Here is a 26,008-nt window from a genome sequence, read left to right as displayed (position 1 = left end):
CACACAGGTAGATGCTAAGTCTAATCCTGGTTTGGATTTTTTTCAAATGGTGTTATTTCAGTTCTCTTTGTTCATGGTTTATTCTGTCAAAACGCGTTGCCATGCACACATTTATCCGCTTAATATATTTTTATACAAAACGCTGTCTTAGAAAAGAAAAAAAATACTCATGGCGGTCTCATATTTTATAAGTGTTTGAAACTGTCATAGTTGGATAAACGTCGCCTTTGACGCGATTAATATGAAATGACTTACAATTAGAATAAAGCTTCTTCTTTTTAATCCTCTTTTCTAATTTGACGCAGTCGATCGACATCATTTTTTGTTCTTGCGAATAAATACACGACACAAAGCAAAGAAAAGATTTTTCACGTGCGATAAAGCCTTCGAATTCCTATAGACTTTATTACTTACTTCTGACTGCCTTTTGTTTGATTAAGATGTTATCGTAATCAATTTGAATAAAACCCAGGTGGAATTTTCACTAAAATTTCATTTATGTTTTCCGTTTTTTTTCCTTAACTGCTTTGGTAAGATCAAAACCTAAATTAATTATCTACTTGCATTGTTCATTATTATAAAATCAGCTTTAGGCGCCCAATTGGTTTTACATTTTGAAGATGCGATTCTTGCGAGCGATAAAATTTATATTTGCTTCTATTGACTACGCTCTCTTCTTCGAAAAAGAGAGCCAACTCAATATTTACAACTAATGAAAGTGGTTTCAAACTAAAAAAGTAACGATCCCGTGTCAAATAAACAAGTCTGATAAAAACTGTGACCTGGTCACAGGGAAATAAGTTTGACAAGAGATCAAACCCGGCGCACGACGAAGGACCTCAGTCAGGGTGACGGAAGATAGCAATTTTGTAATTAGATCTTGATTTATCTTGATTTATGATTTTGATCATGACAAAAGTTTAGTAAAACTTGAATAAGTCTGAAATAATTAGCATAATACAGAGATAGTTCGTTCTACAGAAACTATTCTATCAAACTCACAATTGACCTTGAATCCAATTTAATTGAAAGAAAAGAAATAATTAACGGGCAAACCTTAGAGTAAGGCACATGAGACACGTGAATCAGGCTTGTGCAAGGAGTTCAAATAAAACTATACTATTTTCGGAAAGTAAAAAACATCTTGGTCAATAAGTAATATATTTCCCAAATTTTCAAAACGCAAATTTACAATACACAAATTTACAATACATAAATTTACAAAACACAATGTTACAAAACACAAATTTACAAAACTCAAATTTACAAAACACAATGTTACAATACACAATTTTACAATACACAAATTTACAATACACAAATTTACAGTACACAAATTTACAAAACACAAATTTACAGTACACAAATTTACAAAACACAAATTTACAATACACAAATTTACAAAACACAAATTTACAATACACAAATTTACCATACACAAATTTACAAAACACAAATTTACAAAACACAAATTTACAATACACAAATTTGCAATACTAAAATTTACAAAACACAAATTTACAATACACAAATTTACAAAACACAAATTTACAAAACACAATTTTACAAAACACAATTTTACAATACACAAATTTACAATACACAAATTTACAATACACAAATTTACAAAACACAATTTTACAATACACAAATTTACAATACACAAATTTACAAAAAAAAATTTACGATACACAAATTTACAATACACAAATTTACAATACACAAATTTACAAAACACAAATTTACAAAACACAATTTTACAATACACAAATTTACAATAGACAAATTTACAATACATAAATTTACAATATACAAATTTATAAAACACAAATTTACAATACACAAATTTACAATACAATTTACAAAACACAAATTTGCAATATACAAATTTACAAAACACAAATTTACAATATGCAAATTTACAATACGCAAATTTACAAAACACAATTTTATAATACACAAATTTACAATACACAAATTTACAGTACACAAATTTACAAAACACAAATTTACAGTACACAAATTTACAAAACACAAATTTACAATACACAAATTTACAAAACACAAATTTACAATACACAAATTTACCATACACAAATTTACAAAACACAAATTTACAAAACACAAATTTACAATACACAAATTTGCAATACTAAAATTTACAAAACACAAATTTACAATACACAAATTTACAAAACACAAATTTACAAAACACAATTTTACAAAACACAATTTTACAATACACAAATTTACAATACACAAATTTACAATACACAAATTTACAAAACACAATTTTACAATACACAAATTTACAATACACAAATTTACAAAAAAAAATTTACGATACACAAATTTACAATACACAAATTTACAATACACAAATTTACAAAACACAAATTTACAAAACACAATTTTACAATACACAAATTTACAATAGACAAATTTACAATACATAAATTTACAATATACAAATTTATAAAACACAAATTTACAATACACAAATTTACAATACAATTTACAAAACACAAATTTGCAATATACAAATTTACAAAACACAAATTTACAATATGCAAATTTACAATACGCAAATTTACAAAACACAATTTTATAATACACAAATTTACAATACACAAATTTATAATAGACAAATTTAAAAAACACAAATTCACAATACACAAATTTACAAAACACAAATTTACAAAACACATATTTACAATACACAAATTTACAATATACAAATTTATAATAGACAAATTTACAATACACAAATTTACAAAACACAAATTTACAAAACACAAATTTACAAAACACAAATTTACAAAACACAATTTAACAAAACACAAATTTACAAAACACAAATTTACAATACACAAATTTACAAAACACAAATTTACAAAACACAAATTTACAAAACACACATTTACAAAACACACATTTACAAAACACAAATTTACAAAACAAAAATTTACTATACACAAATTTACAATACACAAATTTACAAAACACAATTTTACAAAACACACATTTACAAAACACACATTTACAAAACACACATTTACAAAACAAAAATTTACAAAACAAAAATTTACTATACACAAATTTACAATACACAAATTTACAAAACACAAATTTACAATACACAAATTTACAAAACACAAATTTAATGTAATAGCACGTGTTACTCCGCTTGACAACACCCGACACGAGCGTTATCTTATTAGTATTCTTCTACTTTTTTTTAAACTATAAAAGAACGGTCCACAAAAAATGCAATCATTTTACCCGCCTCGTGCTCCTCTTCAACTTTGCCTCTCAGAGAGATGCAGTTTTACAAAGAATAGAGGATAGACATACATACACACAGACATAGTGAGTTTCATAAATTAGATCAGGAAAATATTATAACGCATTGAATATTAATTTTTTTCATTGTTTTCCTTTAATATTAACTCGTTTATATTTTGGTTTTCTCCCCCTCCCGCTCTCTCCCTCTCTTTCTCCCTCTCTCTCTCTCTCTCTCTCTCTGTCCTCATAAGAACTGGTTTCCTATTTAAAACAAAAACAAATTTTTCCATACTCCATTTTTTCTTCTGCGCTGAGATCCTGCTAATACCTTAAAGAAAAAACATAAATACCTAAAAATCCCAACACACTTCTCCCAAATTGACTCGCATCTTACTCGGAAATAATATATCGCTGAAGATAGCCGGCAGCTATTTGTTAACAACTGTAATTGTGTGCAAAGAAAAATAAAATTTCGATTCCACCAAGTAAGCTTCATGCCTGAGCTCTACGTTTTATAGGACAATCATCATCATCATCATCATCATCATCATCATCATCATCATCATCATTAACAAATGTAGAAGAGATGCCCTTTTCTTTCTCTGCAATCCCTTTCTCTCAAAACAGACGTTGCGAGCCTGTCTCTGTTTTATCGTTATTTTCATGGCAAGTGCTCGTCTGAGCTTCAATCTATGGTCCCCACTCGCCAAACGTTTACGAGAATCACTCGTCTAGCTGTAAACACTATCAATAATTTCCCCCACTCCTTATACGTCTCTAAACCTTACCGTAGATTCCATGAACAAAGCTTCTTTCTTAGAACTGCACAGCTGTGGAACTGTCTTCCGTTTCCCTGCTTTCAAGCTGACTACAATATGGCTGTCTTCAAGTCCAATGTGAACAAGTTCTTGATGGGCCGTTCTCCTTAAGTAATCCGAATTTACCAAAGTTACACTTCTAACGATTACTATATTGTCCCTTTGACCACTGTGCACTCTTAACCCTTATTCTCGAGTGGCCTCTGTGCCTTGATAAGTGATGATTCCTCTGTAATATATATATATATATATATATATATATATATATATATATATATATAAAGATGGTGCTCGAAAAACGCGGAAAAATTTTCTTTAAGCGAACTGTGCGGGCACACATTTTCCAAACATAAACATAAAAAAAAATCAGCCTAAATCGTTACTATAGCAGCATTCTAAATGCCGCTTGTGTTTACAGACTTTTAATAATTGAACAAATAAAAACTTGATTCAAGTTCGTTATAAAGGTGTTTGATGTGTTTATCTTTATAGATGTATAAATGTAGTTTTCGACAGCAAAAAAAAAAAAAAAAAAAAACCTTAATAAGTGTTTACTCCCAACTGAGTATTTACTGAACCGGAAGTTGAATCATGACGCCTTTGCACTCGATCAACTAAAAGACAGAGCAAATAGCCGAACAACACAAGTGTAGAAAAAGCGAAACAGACGAGCAAAATAAAAGACAAGGATGTTTTGATGACCATTAAATTAAAAGTATAAGATACAAACTTTTTTTTTCTGCTTACAATGAGTTGTTGCACTTGACCTCGATTCGACGAAAGAAGAAATCGAAAGCTGACCGTGATTACATTTCCGAATTGATATCCAGGTTATATGCTCTCTTATTGGGGTACACGTAACGTCTCGACGGTGTTATTTAGCCAACAATGCGTGTACGTTGTCGGCTGAGATTTTTTTTAATACATTTTCACCCCAAACAAGGCTCAGTGGAACTTTGACATAAGGGGCTATTAACTGAGACATACTTTGCAGAGGTGCTATGTAGGAAGTTGAGCAGTAAGATGTCTGTTTACATTACACTTGAACTTCTGCATGTCAGTACAGCCAGGGAAGCAAGAACCCGAAAGGGAATTCCAAAGTCTACCACTTCTAGGGAAGAAACTGTTAGAGTGGAATGATTTTGTAGATCTAGGAATTTCTACTGTGTAGAGGTGAGATTTTGCCGCTTGTCGGGTTTGTCGGGGTATTAACATCGAGGAGGACAAGGTTTAGTAGTTTGTCGCTACGGAGCACCTACTATTAAAAGTCTTGTAAAGCAGGCAGAGAGGTGCGACATTTTGTCGATTGGACAGCGGCTGAAACCTAGCTGTTAATGCGGGGCCTATCCCCGTAGAACAAGACAAAATTAAATTAATTTTAACTCAGAGTTGAACCACTTTTTCCTCAGCAGCAAAGTCCATAATGGATTAAATAATGTGCGTACACATACGTATACAAACATACTAGCAGGCCGCCTGACATTATCCGGGCTTAAAATGAGCATAACGATGATATTTTAAGTTATGGAGATTTTTTATAAATTATAAATAGCCCAAACTCTATTGATTATTATATTGTAATCAATATATACATGGTGGGATGATAAATTTGTCGCCTTTTTTTCTTCTTTTTACAAGATGGTCACCAATCATCAGGGCTCGGAAGCCACTAGGGGATAAGGGTTATTGCGTGTACAGTACCTTAGTGTTGAGATTTGATAAAGTGTCTTACTTAAGGGGGCGGTTCATCAGGAATTTGTTTATGTTGGACTTGAAGACATCCAGATTGTAGTCAGGTGGGAAACAGGCAAACGGAACAGAGTTCCACGGGCGTGAACTTCTAAGAAAGAAGCTCTGCTCATGGAATCTAAGTTTTGGTTTTGGCACAGATAAAGAGTGAGGAGAATTTTTGGCAGTGGTTTCAGCTAGACGAGTGCTCCTCGTGAAAGATTGGCGAGGGGAGATCAGAGATTGGAGCTCAGACGAGCACTTGCCATGGAAGTAACGATAAAACAAAGACAGGCTCGCAACGTCTCTCCTGTGGGAGGGAGGCTGTAGAGAAGAGAAGAGGACATCTCCAACTAAGCCACGACGCCTATTTTGCACTCTGTCAAGGCAGGATAGGTTGTTTTTAGTAGCTCCTGCCCAGATGTTGCAACAGTTCTCCATCCTTGGATGTACTTGGTTTTTATATAGATAGAGAATTGCATCAGCAGTGAGATATCTTCTGGAGCGGTAGAAGGATCCTTCCATTTTTCCAGCGACCTTAGTAATAGGCTTGATGTACGTGTTCCATTCAGGTCAGAAGTAAATGTCAAGCCCAGAAGCTTATCAAAACATGTAGCTTCCCCTAGTCGAGAGCCATTTATTTCTATTGATGCCAGATCAGAGCGTAAAGATAGCAGCTTGGTTTTAGATGCATTAAAAGTAACCAGCTACCTCTTCATCCACTGTAGCAAGCGCTCGAGTTCAGACGAGAGAGAATCATAGAGAACTTTGTCATTTACGGCCTTTGATGTGTTGCCATAGATGGTCGTGTCATCGGCATAGATGTCAATGAATGATTTAAGTATGTGTTTTGAGAGATCATTGATGTAGATCAGGAAGAGAGTTGGGCCCAGGATGGACCTCTCAGGGACTCCAGCATTAATACTGAGGGCCTCTGATTTCTGCCCATCAACCACTACTCTTATGAGTCTATCAGAGAGAAATGATTTAATGATCGAGAAAACATTTTCAGTTATACTGTAGCTAGAAATCTTGTTAGGTAGGCCCTTATGCCTCACTTTATCGAAGGCTTTTGATATGTCAAGAGCAATTGCCCTAGAGAGGAAGCCTTTGTCAAGAGATTCACTAATCATATGAGATATAACCGTTAGCACATCTGCTGTAGATCTAGCAGAACGGAAACCATATTGCGTGTCACTAAGAAGGTTATTTCTGTTGAGGTGGATGACTATTTAATATGGATTCCAGCAACTTACTCATGACACACAAGAGACTTATTGGTCTGTACTGAGAGGGAGATGACTTATCACCTGAGTTCTTAAATACAGGGCATACTAATGAGGTTTTCCAGGGTCTTGGGAAGCACTTTTCTTTAAGGCAACGCTTAAACAGTTTTGTATGTATGGAGGCAAGTTATTTTCTTCTTTTTATTTTTATGTTAACTCGATATTTTCACACAGGCCATCAAAGTTTTTTTTTTTTTAGAATAACCTGTAACTTTCTCTAGACTCTGAGTGACAACAAGTCTACCCAATTTCCGGTACTTTTCACTTCTTTCAATAACTTTTGCAAATTAATTTGCATTATCGCAACAGCTGTTTACCATTGATCGGGGTCGCTTCCTGGACCAATCGCAACCATTTCTGTCACCTCAGGGGAGGTCCCATCTTCCCCCGATTGCATCTGTGGATTCCAGTCGCTGTTCTCACGATGGAAATGTTAAGCCCGTGACTTCATCAGTCTGGTAACTGCACTCAAAGGCCAAACAACCCTGAGTCATCATTCATTGACACTGGAAATGAAATCATGTTTCCCTTACGTCTCTCAAAGTGACATTAAGTTGTCGCTTTTATAAAATAATGGAATTTATAAATCAATTCTTTCTCTCGGCAAGGTGGTTGCAGTCGTCCGGGCACACAACGATACTTAAAGCATAAAACAATCATATCTGCCCGGAATTCTCCAGTGTTTCGGGAGTCTCAGCCTTCCCCAAGAAACAGTGTGCTTATTTGGAGACAGGGGCCAATTGTATTAATTGGGGCCAAATGGCTATCAGAGAGTTGGTGATGAAAAGATAGGATCTTGGTTTTGGATGCGTGAAAATAAACCGGAGATTTTTTGCCCCATTACACAACGAGCTCAACGTCACGAGAAAAGAGACACAGAGATCTTGGTTGTTGGTGATCTATGAGGTCTTACCATATATGGGACGGTCACTCGCACCTTGAATTACATCATTTTCGATATTCCTTTCTGATCCCTGGCCAGTTCTGTCTATTTGCTCCACTTTTCTTTGTTCTTGATATCCACTCTGTATTCTGGTGGGACGGCGAAATCTACGTTTAGGGAAGACTTTGCCTTCTTGTTAACTATTATGACATACGGTCTTCTTGCTTGGATGGGGTTATCTGTCTGTACATCGATCTCCCGTACAGTTTTGTGCTTTCTGTTTTTATATACTGTGCCGTTTTGTGCTTGTGTCATTTTTTTCGGTGCTCAAGATGCAGTTTTATGCACAATTCCCAATATATTGCCTTCCCAATTTGATCGTGTCTATTCTTATATTTTTTAGCTAAATGATGAAATGGAGGTTAATTGATTAGTGTGTGTAATGAAATAATCAGCCCAGCAAATGTATCACAGTTATTATTTTCGTAAGTTTGGGCGACACCGTTGGTTTAAATTATATAAAAAAATATTGTCAAAATTAGTACTATATCTAATAATTATTAAAAATAAAAATGATGAAATGTGAGTTAATTAATAGTTGTGTTTTTTTTTATAAAATAATCAGTCGATACAATATATCAAAATTAATATTTTAGTAAAGGTAGAGGCGATAATGCGGGTTGAAATTATGCAAAATTATTGTCGAACATAGTAACATATTCAATAATTATGAAAAATGATAAAATATGAGTTAATTGACCGGTGTGTTTGTTATGAGATAATCAGCCCATGAAATATATCAAAGTTATTATTTTAGTAATTTTTTAATAAAAAACTAGAATATGATTGTGCATTCATTCATGCTGAAGAGAACACTCACAGCAGGCCCAGCAACAATATATTGCATAGGAAAACTGCTGGTGTGGAATTTCTGCAGGTCCCGCTAGTTATTATTATTATTATTATTATTATTATTATTATTATTATTATTATTATGTACACACTAGGAGTAGTCACACAAGCCATCATCTAAAGTTGCTCTTTGAGAACAACTTGTGTTGTGTTCCCTAGCGTCTGGGTGACAACAAGACTCTCCAGACTTCCAATACTCGCCATCTCTTTCAATAAACTTTGCAAAATAATTTACGTTACCATAACAGCCGCTTACCATTGGTTTCTCGTTGGCGACAACCATTGGTCTTCACTGCAATTTGGGTGGCAATACGCCTCTTCAAGGCCTCAGTCCTATATGCACTCAGTAAGCTGAGGTCTAGTTAGTGCTTTCTCTCCTTTGTTTTTCCGTCCTCCTTGACTCTCATTATTTGGTGTGGTTATCTTTTATGGTGACTCTCAAACACACACAAAATGTGGATTATTATTATTATTATTATTATTATTATTATTATTATTATTATTATTATTATTATTATTATTTCACTTACTTACTCACTAGGAATTCTTACACAAGTCATTATAAGATATTGCTTATTGACAACAACCGGTGGTTTCAACTAGAGTAATTTCTTTCAAGATTTTTAGTTCTTTCTACCTATGTCGCTTATCTTTGTCGCTTACCTTTGTAAGCCGCTTGCCATTGACTTTTCGATGCCAATGACCATTGGTTTTCACTGGAATATCCGTGGCAATATGTCTCACAAAGGTCCTAGTCCTCATCCAGAGAGTGAACTGGTTAGTGCTCTCTATACTTGGTCTTTCAATCCTTCGCGACCATTCTCGACTCTTATGCGTGGCGCCACTCGATTCTGACACTACGTTACTTTTGTGGGATTATTCTTGATTCACAAGGTGCTTCCGCACATGTTATCAAAGATCTCTCATTGAAAACAGCATGTGGTGTTCCCTGGAAGCTGAGTGACAAAGTCTCCCCAGATTTCCAGTACTCTCCACCTCTTTCGATACTATTTGCATTATCGCAACAGCTGCTTGTCAATAATTTCCCCTTGGCGGTGGCTATTGGTCTTCACTGGAATTTGAGTGACAATAAGCCTCCCGAAGGTCCCAGTTCTCCTCACGCGTATTATTATTATTATGATTATTATTTTTATTATTATTATTATTATTATTATTATTATTATTATATTTTAGTCTCAACTTTTGGATGTTTTTAGTTGGCTTTTTTTTACTTAAACATCAGGTTCAAGCTGGATATTTCTAAATTCCGTATTTTTAGGAATACACTGTTGTTTCTCAACAAGTCATTTCTCTCGTCTTTCTTAACAACTTTGCTTCTATACGCCCCAATCCTTTGTATCTATTCTCTTTTTATTTCACCAAAAAATAATCGTATTATTCTCAGAAATATATTTAATAGACAACCTACATTATTGACATTTTACACACGAAGGAAACCAGTTAGAACAATTGATCTGATTTTCTTTCTTTTTTTTTTTTTTTTTGCAAAATTGTAGATATTTTCATGTGCTGGTTTGATAACGTTTTAGTTTATCGGCATTTTAGTTTAGGATAAAAGTAGTTCGTGAAAGAATAACAATTGTTCTCTTATAGATGTTACTCAAGTCTTAGTCTACTCTTATATTAGGCTATATCTGTTTGTTTTTTTCATGTTTCCATCGCATTTCAATAATCTTTATTATGCATTTATAGTTGCTGTTACTGTAAAAATTCTTTATAATGTATCCTGCAAGGCCATTTTTTTTTTTTGTAATTTGGCCTACAGGACTACCTTTATGCAGACTGCGAAATATATTACATAACACATGAAATTTAATTATGTCTGAATACAAAGGTTCAACTACGTTTCATGTTGCTTAATTCAAGGCAGTGTTTTACTGAAACGGCTGTGAAAACGAAAACCGAAATCTATCTCGTAGATATAGAAATTGTTAAAAAAATATACGACTACTAGTTTTTAGAACTTATTATGTATGTTTCTTTGTTTATTACAACCTGGACATTAGGTTTCCCTGTCGATTTCCCTGGCAATTGATTATGAGTGTGGTTTTCCGTTTTAATATTTTTGTAAGTATGTATAAATATTATTAGTGCTTATCATTTATAGTTACGTAAGCAAATGATAACAGAGATACCTTTCAAATTATTACTGATCACAAGATGGCATCTGTCTGAAGAATTAGAGAATAAAGTATTATGAGAATTCAATTAAAGCCTGTAGAATGTTATTGTGCTGAAGAATATAATGCTACGATATACAAAGACTATCCATTGCGAATAAAATAGTGCTTTTGTTGAAAGTAACGTATTAATGAAAGAATCGAAAAACAAATAGCGAGCTTTAGTTTATTATATAGACACGCTTTAATTTTGCCAGCAGTAATGTTAGCGTGACTGAACAAATACGCTGTTTTGTGTGCTCAGCCAGAGAGTCGTTTTCCACAAATCTGTTTACGTTCTTGTGTGACGATATTTATTTGAAATATGCGTCGCGTCTAGCTTTTTTGTTCTGCTCGAACGCTCAGAGCGACACTTCTCAATAACCAAGGTATCAGGTTCCTTTGCATGTTATATGTGGTTGAGTCTAAACTAAAAATCCATTCTATTAATCTCCCGCCGTTGACAGTCATCATTGTGTAACCGCAGTCTAACTTCCTTCCTGTTCTCCACTGTCCTGACACCGAGTGTTAATCCATCCGTTCAACTTGAAGTTCAGATAGCAACCACAGTAGTCTCACTATTTCCGTTCACACTTGTTTATTTATATAATGGATATCTGCGCGCGGGAAAACCAGGGAAAAATTTGTAACAATTGTGTGTATGTTTTTCTTTTATCTTTATCTTATTTCGTGCTTAATATACGTTATATCTGCCGGTTGTTGCCCGATAGTGTATTTGTTTTCAGTCTGTTTTGTCTTGCTGTATTTTGGACTTTGTTAGCGCGACAATAGTACATGCAAAATTTGGTTTTACTCGCAACATAAGACGCAACAGGAATAATATACATAATAAATTAAGCAGTTGATTAAAATGTACATGAGGAAATCATAATATTCCATAAGCAATCGTCAACTTCATTATAAATTCGATTGCAAACTAATACTTCCGGTTTCATGCTTCCGGTATAAACATGCCTCCACCGAGGGATCCCACATATATTTTTTCTTGTATACCTTCTGAAGATGGAGTATGGCTCGAAATGTTGAGAACTTAACACCGCTTTACCATTATGATTCATTATGTTGGTAAATATTTATTTTATGACTGAACATAAAAAACGAAACTAGTACCAGCTTTTGCAAAGCTGTTTTAATCGATGCCTAAAGAGATTTGCTTCCCAATATCTTGGAAAAACTCATCAGTCTGCATAGTTGTTAAAAACATTAGAGATCGATCTTCTACATCTCAGTACAAACCCACAAGTCTTCTGTGCATCCTGAATAGGTTGCTTGAATCCAGGCTAAAAAGAGTTGTCAACCACCTCAATAAAAATAATCTACTCAGCCAGAAGGAATATGGTTTCTGTCCTGCAGGATCTACATCTGATATGCTGATTGTAATTTCATATAGGATCAATGAATCTATCGCTGGGGGACTTTAGAGCAATAAGTCTGGATATAGCAAGGCATTTGATACAGTATGGCGTAAAGGTCTACTTCACAAGATTTCCACCTATGTAATATTTGAAAATGTCTTCTACAACCATAAAGTCCTTTTTCCCCGATAAATTCATACGTTGATAGGCAGAGATCCTGGACTCAACTCATTACTTATCTTCATCAATGATCGCCCAAATGATAGTCTGAGTTCATTCGTCGATACATACGTAGACAACTCAACCATATATGGTAAGACCTCATAGATCACCAACAACCAAGATCTCTGTCTCTTTTCTCGTGACGTTGAGCTCGTTGTGTAATGGGGCAAAAATTTCCGGTTTATTTTCACGCATGCAAAACCAAGATTCTATCTTTTCATCACCAACTCTCTGATAGCCATTTGGCCCCAATTAATACAATTGGCCCCTGTCTCAAAATAAGCACACTGTTTCTCAAGCTTATGTGACTTACCTTCACCCCTAACCTGAAATGGTATACTTATAACAAATATCTTGCTAAGGTCGCTGGAAAAATGTTTGCGTCATTCTACCGCTCCAGAAATTATCTCACTCCCAACGCAATTCTCTAGCTGTATAAGATCCCAATACGTATTACAGTGGAGAATCAATGCCACATCTGTGAAGGAGCTGCTCATGGCACCTTATCCTACTTTTACAGAGTTCGGAACCTGTTTCAAAAATCATGGTGGATAATGCTTTTTTCTCCTACCTGTAACCCTTTTCACACAGAAGAGACGTTACCAGCCTGTCTCTTCTCTATCATTATGTTCATTGCAAGTACTTGTCTGAGCTTCAATCTATGGTACGCTGACGATAATCTTTCACAAAAACTATTACTCTAGCTGCATTCACTACCAATAATGTTCCTTATTTTCTATATGTGCCTAAATCTGAACGCAGATTCCATGAACAAAGCTCCTTTGCAAGAACTTCCCGACTCTTGAAATCAGTTCCCTGACATGCTTTACAGCTGCCCACAACATGCTCGTAATCAAGTCCAATGTAAACAAGTTTCTGATGTCTCGCCACCTTTAAATAACCATATTTCACACAACTTCCACTTTCCAACTTTATGCTGTCGTCCCACTGAATACCTTACACTCAAGAATCGTTATCTACGAGTGGCCTTCGGATATTGATAAGCGGTGACTCCCTTTTGAAAATATTATTGACGTCTTCCAATATTTCATTATTCTTTTTGCCTACCTTATCTCGTTCCCTACCCTGTGCTTCTATAAGACTGCATTGTCATAGACTTTAAACACAACTCCTTCTGATGTATGTAGAATGTTTCAACATCATCTATATATATATATATGTGTGTGTGTGTGTGTGTGTGTGTGTGTGTGTGTGTGTGTGTGTGTGTGTGTATGTGTGTGTGTGTGTGTGATTACTTTATTCAATCACATAAATGCATATATGAAGATACATTTTTATGCGTGAAATTTCAGTATTTACTTCAACAATGCTCAATACATACATAGAGCTAGGTCGTAAATTATGAAACTATACATGGCAACTAAGCTACACAGAATATTCCGCGTTTCATTCTCGTGAGAATTCGCCAGGCTTATGCCTGAGAATGAAACGCGAAGTATTCCGTGTAGCTTAATTGCTAAGTATATATATATATATATATATATATATATATATATATATATATATATATATATATATATGATGTTGAATGTGATTGTCTCCTTTCACTGGGGAATGGTGGCGACAGTACGATCTGGCTGTGAACAAAGTGAACCATTTGAAGTGTCAAATGGAACTAAGCAAGGATGTGTCCTTGCTACGATCCTATTTGCTCTTTTCTTTTCAGTGATGTTTGAGACAGCTTTCAGGAACACCTCAGGAGGCATAGGTGTTGAGTATCGATCAAGTGGAGGATTATTTAACCAGCAATGGTTCAAGGCCAAAACCAAGACTTCTGTGCAGACTGTTCTTGACCTCCTTTATGCTGATGACTGTGCTCTTGTCACCCATAGTCTTGATGACATGCAGAACATCCTCAACAGCTTTTCTGGTGCATGTAAGTCTTACAATTAGCATAAAAAAGACTGAACTTATTCACCAGCCAAAACCAAACACTATGTCCTCTTCACAACCAGTGGTATATGTTGGTGGTAAATCTTTGAAAACAGTATCTTCTTTTACATACCTCGGCTCTATTGTGTCTGATGATGCTAAATTTGAAAAAGACATCCAATGTAGAATTAATAAAGCTAGTGAGGCATTTGGAATGTTGCGACACAGACTCTGGAACAGCCACGATGTGTCTCTAAAAGTAAAGGTGGCAGCTACAAATCTGTTGTTCTGCCTACTCTTCTGTATGGTCCCGAAACGCGGACCTTGTACCGCAAGCATATAAATCAGCTTGACTCCTTCCATATGAGATGTCTGCGTTTTATCTGCAATGTTGGATGGCAGGATTGTGTTCCGAATAGTAAATTACTGGAGAGATGTGAAATCACTGGTATTGAATCATTTTTGATCAGGATACAAATGAGGTGGTCGGGTCATCTTGTAAGCATGGAAGAAACTTCTTTATGGGCAACTGACAAATTCTGTCCGTCCAATAGGGCGTCCCCTGCTTCGTTACAAAGATAAACTAAAAGACAACCTGAAACGTTGTGGAATTTCTCTGAGTTCCTGGGAGAGTGCAGCAGAGGATCGCAGAAAATGGAGGAAGACGTGTTTCCTGAGGACCAAAGAATTTGAAAATAACCGCCTTTGTCATAGGAACACCCTTCGTGCAAATATGAAGGCAAAACACAAGAAACATCCACCTAAAAATGAATATGTATGCCATTGTGGTTTCAGAGCACGCAGCAAAGCAGGGTTATCTGTTCGTTCGAGAAGGCATCTTTGACCTACGAGCATATGAAAGTTCACCATCTGCGGAGGAGTGTGCCGGACGTCTACAGGATTGCAATTACGCATGTGGTGTCACAGATCTTGGGAGCTGCTGAAGATTGCATACTGAACCCTCAGTTATCGTCTTCGATGAGAGAATCCACCATATATATATATATATATATATATATATATATATATATATATATATATATATATATATATGGGCGTGCGTGCATGTAACACAGTCCGTAAAAGAATGATTACACATAGACCAGCTTCATTTTTATACAGAAAGACAGTTTTCGTCAATTTAATTTCTCTAGATTTTTTTCAGTAGTCTATAAAATATTCCGCGAGAAAAATAACATTTAAAAGAATAATCGGTGCTAATGCACTTACTGATCCGCGCTATTTTTTTAAACTGTATTTCTAAGTTTAATTAAAGTTTTATGATATGTTTTTTTTTATTCGATTGTAAGGTTAAAGTACAGATTAGGTACAAAACGCCCTCCCCTCTCCATGTAAAGAATGGCTTTTTAATAACAACGTTATTATTTCAGTACGGATCAATAAGTGCATGAGTACCGAATAATCAATATGTTAGAATCTAGAGATTAAGAAATACTTTTCCAATCTATTTCCTTATTTGTAATACTGTTTGACCATAATACGGCATATCGACCTCTTTCATATGATCAGATGTCGAAGATTATTTTCTATTGTTAACCATTTATTGTATACAAATTGCTATGTAATTCATGGCTTGGAAGAATTACGGATTCACACCTTTCTCATCAGAATGAGTTAATGGCCTCAAAAATTGGCGTGGATTTTTAACTCTACAAACCGATGTCATAATCATGCATGTGTACAATGGTAACTTGTTTTTAATTAATTGTATACAGTGAATCATTTACAGCAGGCTAGGTATTTGTCAAGTAGTTGTAGTGCGACACACATCCTGGCTAAAAAAGAGGAAGTTTCTAAGGAATATCAAGTTCACAACTGGGTCTCAGTCGCATGGCTATCCCTTTCAGCGGAGATAGTTTAACGACGTAAGTTTTGTAGGTTTATATAGGGAGTGTCGCCGCTCTCCCAAATGATAACTTATGTGCTAATGAGCAGGTTTAACATTGCTTAACTTCTGTGTATCAGCATAACTATAAAGAAAATAGAATGGAACCATTCCTTTTTAAAATATATGAGAAAGATGCGAACTAATGAAATCTCATCGGATTTACTATTTCAATAAAGCAATTTGCAAAGAACCCTGTTCAACTTATATTGTTTGGTAAAACGTATTTCTATCCTAAATATTAAAATCAATGGAAGTGGTAAAAACTTTTCTCTCTTATAAATTCCTCCTATAACCGCCACCACTAAACATCGTTGGGGATCGTTAACAAGGAACAGTTCCGAAGGAACACCGGTTTAAGTTTTCTTTATTTCGTATGTTAAAAACCTGGAATTAACCAAATCAAAGAGTTACTTCGTAGTGTGTTCTTATCGGTAAAGATGCGAGTATCATATACATTAAAGATTAACTTACACTTTATGGAAACGTTACCAAATTTATTAGCGGCTTAAAATACGAGAGTTAAACAATACATGACCAGGTAAAATGTCAAGTACAAAAAAAGGCTTACATATGGAATCAAGTAAAGATTAGATACCTCGCAGCAGACGACAAAGATAGGCGAATAATTCAAGGCACACCGGTTGTTCGCCCTTGACATTGCCGTTGGTTGTTTGTAAACACGTAAAATAGCAGACATATTCCAATGTTCGCAAGATTGTTTTTAAAATATACTTACAATTTTTTTAAAGATTTAAAAGAAAAAATATATATTTACAAACATTTTCTTTAATATTAAATATTTACAAAACTTTAAGGATTAAAAAGTTACAAACATTTTTCTATTTACACAAAACGTTTTAATGTAAGTAATAAAACGAACGTATTTAAACAAAATATATGTAAATAAATGGGGCGTTTTCTAAGTATGTTCTTTTTATATATTTACAGAACTTTTAATAAAACTACTACTACTAATAATAATATTAATAGTAACAATAATAATAATAATAATAATAATAATAATAATAATAATAATAATAATAATAATAATCCACGGAAGATTCATAAGAATGACAAAAGATGAGAATAACGAAAACACCTGGACATGGATGCGAAAAAGACATATAAACCAAGAAACTGAATCTCTAATAACTGCAGCACAAGATAACTCGATAAGAACCAACCATATCAAAGCAAGGATCGATAAAACACAAGAAAACAGCAAATGCAGACTCTGTGGACAGAGAGACGAAACGATAAACCATATAGTAAGAGAATGCAGCAAACTGGCCCAAAAGGAATACAAAAACAGGCATTACCAAGTGGGGAGGGCGGGCTGTGCACTGGGAATTATTCAAACGAGTGCATTTTGAGCGTACAGACAAATGGTACAAGCATAAACGCGCAACAGAACTCGAAAACGAGAACCACAAAATCCTATGGGACATGGGCATACAGACAGATAAACCCATCCAAGCAAGAAGACCAGATGTCGTAATAATTAACAAGAAAGAAAAATCCTGTCAAATCGAAGACTTTGCTGTCCCAGCTGACCACCGGGTGAGTATGAAAGAAAAGAAGAAACGAAGCAAATACACAGAGCTAGCCAGAGAGTTAAAAGGGATTTGGATGATGAAGAAAATCAAAATAGTACCGATAATAGTAGGAGCACTAGGTACAATTCCGAAAAACTTTGAAAAAAGAATGACTAAGAAAAGGAATCAGAGGAATAACTGCAAAAATACAATGCTTAACGATAAAGAAACGGCTGAAATATTAAGGAAACCCATTGAATGTGGGGAATAACACAAAACAATATAACAAAGAAGCGTTACATGAAATGAAGAACGCCAAAGCTGCATATCAACAAGTTCTACACCACCATCATGCATCCCCCCATTGTCTCGTCACTGTTTCCCGCCCCCAATAGAAAAGTGATACCAAAGAACCGAGAAGGGTCAAGGAGGATCGAAAGACCGAGGAGAGAGCGCTGGCCAGACGTCCGCTAGACAAGCGCGAAGAGAACTGGGATCGTGGGGAGGCTTAGTGCCACTTAAATTCCAGTACAAACCAATGGCTACTGCCAGCGATAAATCAATGGCATGAGGCTGTTGTGATGACGCAGATTTATTTGCAAATGCTATTGAAGGAGATGGAGAGAGCTGGACGTCTGGGGAGACTTGCTGTCACTCAGCTTCCAGAGAAAACCACAGGTCTCCAAACCGATCTTTTGTTGACTTGTGTGAAAGCTCCATGTGAGCCAATAATAATAATAATAATAATAATAATATAAATAAATTGTGATTTTTTTACGACGTGCCCCAACATATTATAAACACTCCAACCTCCCTATGTTAAGAACGGCTTTCGGAATAAACACCCCCAACCTCAAAAGCCGTTCTTAACATGGGGAGGTTGGGAGGTGCTAATTCTGAAAGCCGTTCTTAACATGGGGTAATTGGGGGGTTTTATACTACGCTGGGGCAGGTCGTAAAATAATACCCAATAAATAAATAAACCGAGGTTATAACTGAGAATTTCGGATGATGTCAATTGAAAAATACACAATTAAAAAAAAAATTCAACAAAATTATTATATCCAAACTTTTTAATGGCAGAAACAAATATAAAATAACTGACTTGTTCGGATTTTTGCAACCAAGATTAATTTTCTTGTACAGTGTGTGTGTGTGTGTGTTTGTGTGTGTGTGTGTGTGTGTGTGTGTGTGTGTGTGTGTGCGTGCGTCTGTGTGTGTTTATATTTCTTTGTGCGTTTTTAATACAATTAAATATTTATTTAAAGTGCGATGCATGTAGGTAGTCAGTGGGGGAGAAATCTTTCTAGACAGAGGCAATTTTTATGCATAATAAAATCACAAGTGTAAACAATCCAGATTTTGTAAAATAAATCTTATTCACATATCTTTTATAACTTTTATTTTTATAAAGATGAAGTATAGTATTACAAGATACAACTCTTTTTATAATTTTTATTTTTTATCTTAAAAAAAAACTTGCTATTATTTGCTTACTTCTCCATAAGTGCAAGTAAGTTTAGCGTCCGAATTTTTCAGTTTCTAATGTGTTGCAATTAATATAGTCCATCCTTTTAATTTTTTTTTATTATAATTATAATTATTATTATTAGTTTTATTACAGTGCTGTAAATATATTTTTAAAAAACGCACTCAGAAAGACACCCATTTATTTGAATATATTTTGTTATATTTACGTTCGTTTTGTTACTTACACAAAAAAATTTGTGTAAATAGAAAAAAGTGTTTTTTTTTTGTTTATCCTTAATAGTTTTCTAAATATTTAATATTAAAAAAAAATGTTTTTTTCTTTAAACTCTTTAAAAGTTTTGTAAATATATTTTTAAAAAATCTTGCTCGCGAACATTCGAATATGTCTGCTATTTGACCTGTTTACAAGTTTACAATCAACCAACGGCAATGCCAAGGTCGAACAACCGGTGTCCTTTGAATTGGTCGCCTATCTTTTTCATCTGCTACGGCGTATCTAATCTTTACTTGATCGAAATATTAATCGATGAGACGAAACGATCGCTGTTTTTTACTGAAAACATAGACATACAGCCATTAAACGGCCATCTTCTTTTCAGCATTAGTAACAGTATTTCTATTTAGAGGGAGAAAGGCGAAAGATTGAACCACTGGAATTCTAGGACAGATACTACACTTTGATCTTAGCCAAAAGACCAAGTAACGGTATTATATAGTCTACTTTCCTACTGATCGTGTACTAAATTCGGACGAGACGTTATATTCCAAAAATCACATCGCTGAACTGCTGATTCCAAACATCACGTGAATGATTCTGCATGCTGAGTGCTTATTCGTAACGTTACACAAATCACGTAAAGAACGAGTCGGCATATTAACAAAACAAAACATACGGCCATTTTCTTTTTTGTATTAGTAAGAATACGACATTCTAACTCTTTACCGGAAGAGGGAGGGAAAGATGTGACTGCTTCAATTCCAAGAACAGATACTACACTTTCATCTTAGCCAAAAGACCAAATAAACCTATAACATAGTGTAAGTTCCCACCGAACATTATCTTCTATAAAAAAAAAGATGCATATTATATATATAATTTTTAGTATAAGAAGGAGATAGTACTTAACTATTATAGAATAGGATCGTGCTGAAATAAAAACATTATTATTTAGAAAGCCATTCTTAATCTTGGGAGGGGATGTTTTTTATATGTCCTGTACTTAAACCTAACAATTCTTAATATAAAACAATTTCACAATTCTAAATATAAAAAGGGCAATAATATGGAATACGGACCCTGCTAAAAAAAAACATTATTATTTAGAAAGCCATTCTTAGTATTGGGAGGTGATGTTTTTTATATCTTCTCTAATTACACATACCAATTTCTATTTTCTTAAAATAAGGCAATTTAATAATTCTTAATATAAAATGGAGATAGCATTTTACTATTATAGAATACGGACCATTGTCTATGGTAAATCAAGTCTAAGGTAAATAAGTTCTTGATGAGCCGTTCCATATAAGTTATTAAATTTACCAAATTTTCATTACTAATGATTACTATATTGACCAACTTCTACTTTACACTCTTTAACCCTTATCCTTGAGTGGCCTCTGGGCCTTGATAATGTGGTGATGCCTTTGTAAAAAAAAAAAAAAAAATATGATTAGAATAATCATTGTAATAATATGCGAGTGACCTCCCTTGGATCTAGCTTCGTTGTCAAATACTATTAGAAGAATATACAACCATTGCTATAATATGCAAGTGACCTCCCTTTGATATAGCTTCATTGTCGAATACCATTCGAATAATATACAATCATTGTTGTAATATGCGAGTAACCTCCCGTGGATGTAGCTTCGTTGTCGAATATCATTAGAATAATATACAATCATTGTTATAATATGCGATTGACCTGCCTTGGATGTAACTTCGTTGTCGAATACCATTAGAATAATATACAATGATTGTTATAATACGCGAGTGACCTCCCTTTGATGTAGCTTCGTTGTCGAAAATGATTGTCAAAATTAGTAACGTATCCAAGAATTATAGGATTCAACGAGATAGACTTAAATACATACTAGCAGAATACCCGGATTAACCCAAGATTGAATGAGATACATGCAAATGTATGCTAGTAGAATACACAGGCGCTTGGGATTGAATGAGATAGATGCAAATATATACTAGCAGAATACCTGGCGTTGTCTGGGATTGAATAAGATTGATTGAAATATATACTAGCAGAATTACTTGCGTCGCCCAGGATTTAAGGTAATTGATGAAGATATATACTAGCAGAATATCCGGCGTTGCCCTGGATTGAATAATGTAGGTTAGAATATATACTAGCAAAATACCCGGTATCGCTTCGAATTGAATGAGATACGTGGAAATATATATTAGCAGAATACCCGGCATCACTCTGGATTGAATAAGATAGGTGGAAATATATAGAACAGAATACCAGGCATCGCTCGATATTTTATAAGGTAGGTTCAAATAAATACTAACAGAATACCTGGCATCGCCTGGGATTAAATACAATAGGTACAAATACAGAATAGACCAATACTTAGCGTCGCTCAGGATTGTATAAGATGGCTGCACATATACACTAGCAGAATATCCGGCATTGCTCAAGATTGAATAAGATAGGCGAGAAAATATACTCGCAATATCCCCGACAATGCCCAAGATTGAAGGATATTGATGGAAATATCTATTGGCAGAATTCCTGGCGTTGCCCCGTATTGAATGAGATAGGGGCAAATTTATACTAGCAGAATAATCAGCGTCACTTTGGATCAAATGAGGGTGGAAGAATATAAAGGTTGTATCAGAAATGGCTTAAACAATTTTCTATCTCAAAATTACTTTATTTGTGAAGTCGATTCCGAATATGGCTTAAACAGTTTACGATCTACAAATTAGATTAATACATACTAGCGTTACCATGATGAAATTCCACAGCGGCATTTTTCGTATGTAATATATTGTTGCTGCAGATTCTGTGGGCGTTCTATTCAGCATGAAGGAATGAATCATATTATTCTAGCTCTTTTATTAAAAATGTATCGCCCCCTTACTAAAATAATACCGTTGATATATTTCCTGAGCTAATTATTCCATTACAAACACGCCGGTCAATTAACTCACATTCCATCATTTTTCATAATTATTGAATATGTTACTATGTTCGACAATAATTTATGATAATTTTAACCCACATTATTGCCTCTCCCCTTACTAAAACAAAGTGTGATATATTGTATAGGCTGATTGTTTCATTAAAATCACACCTATCAATTAACTCACATTTCATCATTTTTCATATTTCTTGGATATGGTACTAATTTCGACTATAATTTTTCATCATTTAAACTTACCATATCGCATACCTTACTAAAATAACTTTGATATATTGTCTATGCAGATTATTTCGTTACAAACACAACAATCAATTAACTCACATTTCATCATTTTTCATAATGCTTGGATATGTTATTCATTTCGACAATCATTTTTTATAAGTTAAACACATCTTATAGCTTCCACCCTTACTAAAATAGTAACTTTGATATATTGTCTGGGCTGATTTTTTCATTACCACACACCAATCAATCAACGCACATTTCATCATTTTTCATAATTCTTGTATATGTTACAAATTTCGACAATCATTTTTATCATTTTAACCCACATCATCGCCCCCTTACTAAAGTAATAACTTTGATGTATTGTCTGGTCTGATTATTTTATTGCAAACACACTAATGCATTAAATCACATAATATCATTTTTCATAATTCTTGGATATATTACTAATTTCGACAATCATTTTTAATAATTTAAACCATCCTTATCGGCCTCTCTTACTAACATAATAAATTTGATATATTGTGTGGGCTGGTTATTTTATTATAAACACACCAATTAATTAACACACATTTCATCATTTTCGTATTTCTTGGATATGTTATTCATTTCGACCATAATTTTTTTTTTTAATTAAAACCATCCCTATCGATCTCCCTTACTAATATAATAACTGATATAATTTCTGATCTGATTATTTCATTGCAAACACACTAATGCATAAAATCACATTATCATTTTTCATAATTCTTGGATATGTTACTAATTTCGACAATAACTTTTCATAATTTAAACCATCCGTATCGCCCTCTTTTACTAACATAATACTTTGATATATTGTCTGGACTGATTATTTTATTATAAACAAACCAAACATTTCATCATTTTTCGTAATTTTTGGATATGTTACTAATTTCAAAGTTTTTTTATAATTTAAACTGTCCTAATCGCCCCCTTTTACTAAAAAAAACTTTCATATATTGTCTGGTCTGATTATTTCATAAAAAACACAACTAACTATTAACTCAAATTTCATCAATTTTTATAATTCTCGGATATGTTACTAATTTCGACAATCACTTTTTATAAGTTTAAACCACATTATTAACCATCCACTACTAAAATAGTAACTTTGATATATTATCTGAACTGATTATTCCATTTCAAACACACCAATCAATTAACTCACATTTCGTCATTTTTCATAATTCTTGGATATGTTACTAATGTCGACAATCATTTTTCATCATTTTAACCCACATCATCGCCCCCTTTATTAAAATAATAACTTTGATATATTGTCTGGGCTGATTATTTCATTGCAAACACACTAATGCATTAAATCACATATTATCTTTTTTTCATAATTATTGGATATGTTACTAATTTCGACAATCATTTCTCATAATTTAAACACACCTTTACGCCATCTAAAATAATAACTTTGATATATTGTCTGGGCTGATTTTTTAATTACAAACACACCAATCAATTAACTCACATTTAATGATTTTTCATAATTCTTGGATATGTTACTAATTTCAACAATAATTTTTTTATAGGTTTACCCAAATTACAGCCTCGCCCTTACTAAAATAATAACTTTGATATATTGCCTGGGCTGATTATTTCATTACAAAAACACCAATCAATTAACTCACATTTCATCAATTTTCATAATTCTTGGATATGTTACTAATTTCGACAATCATTTTTTATAATTAAAAACCCACATTATGCCCAACTTCTACTAATATAAGAACTTTGATATATTGTATGAGCTTATTATTTCGTTACAAAGACACTAATCAAGTAACTCACATTTAATCATTTTCATAATTCTTGTATATGTTACTAATTTCGACAAAATTTTCATAACCCACTATGTCGCTCTCCCTTACTTAAATAATAACTTTGAAATATTGCCTGGGCTGATTATTTCATAACAAACACATCAATCAATTCCGGGTATTCTCATAGTATATATGTTCCACATATCTTATCCAATCCCGGGTGATGCCGCATATTCTACTAGTACATATCTTTCACCTATATCATTCGATTCGGGGCGACACTGGGTATTTTGTTAATATATGTTTTCCACCTCTCTCATTCAATACTGGGCGACGCTTTTTGCTAGTATATATTTGCACTTATCTCCTTCAAACTCGGGACTGACTTCATGTCCGCCACCACACTAGTAAAAATATACATGAAATAAAGTAATATTTAAATCGTAAACTGTTTCAGCTATTTCTGGGACTGACTTTATATCCCCACCCCACTGCTAAAAATATACATGAAATAATGTAATGTCTAAATAGTAAACTGTTTCGGCCCTTTCCGCGACTGACTTCATATGCCCTACCCCACTGTTATAAATATACATTAAATAAAGTAATGTTTAATGCGTAAAAAGTTTCAGCCATTTCGGGGACTGATTTCATATCCCCCACACTATTGTTTAAAATATACTTGAAATAAAGTAATGTTTAAATCGTAAACTGTTTCATCAGCTTTTCGAAATTAATACATATAAATATTAACACGATAAAGGATTAGGCAACCATTGCTTCAACATGAATTTATGAGTGTAGTATCAGTTTCAGCATACCAGTGACTTGAATCCCCCTCTTTTTTGTCTTGGTTAATAGAGAAGAAATCCTTCATTACTGATACAATTTTTATTTTTGTTACTGATCAGTGCCCTTTTTGGGAGCTGGTTCCCCCCCTCCAATTTTTAACCGAACTCGTGTCCAGCTCTGCCTTTGTGAGGAGACAAGTAAAAAAAAAATAATCAGAAGGGACATTTTTCATGGCATCTTATAATTAATCAGAAGAGACATTTTCAGTGCATTTTATAATTAATCCGAAGGGACATTTCCAGGGCATTTTGTAATTAAATCAGAAATTACTTTTCCCAGTTACTTTTGTAATATTAAAACTTTGTTACATAGTACCTATTTACAATGCCTTGCCATGGGACAGATTTGGACACCAGGGTCGTTTTTTAACGTGGAGAAAAGGAACAAAGAATTATCTTAGTCGTAAAGGATTTCTCCTCCACTGTGAGAGAAGAAATTGAAATGTAGCATCTGAAGAC

At 33.9% G+C, this 26,008-nt stretch overlaps 1 long non-coding RNA gene across 2 annotated transcripts in view; it reads right to left on the bottom strand.

Annotated features, from left to right (window-relative positions):
* The window catches only part of LOC145267546 (uncharacterized), a 332,078-nt gene that overhangs the window by 243,321 nt on the left and 62,749 nt on the right, over positions 1-26,008 (bottom strand). The gene's annotated exons all lie outside the window — the stretch shown is intronic.

The sequence above is a fragment of the Euprymna scolopes genome, chromosome 1 (assembly GCF_053919585.1).
Source record: "Euprymna scolopes isolate OS-2025 chromosome 1, ASM5391958v1, whole genome shotgun sequence".
In the NCBI taxonomy this organism is placed as follows: Eukaryota; Metazoa; Mollusca; class Cephalopoda; order Sepiida; family Sepiolidae; genus Euprymna; species Euprymna scolopes.
This window is presented reverse-complemented; position numbering and strand designations above follow the sequence as displayed.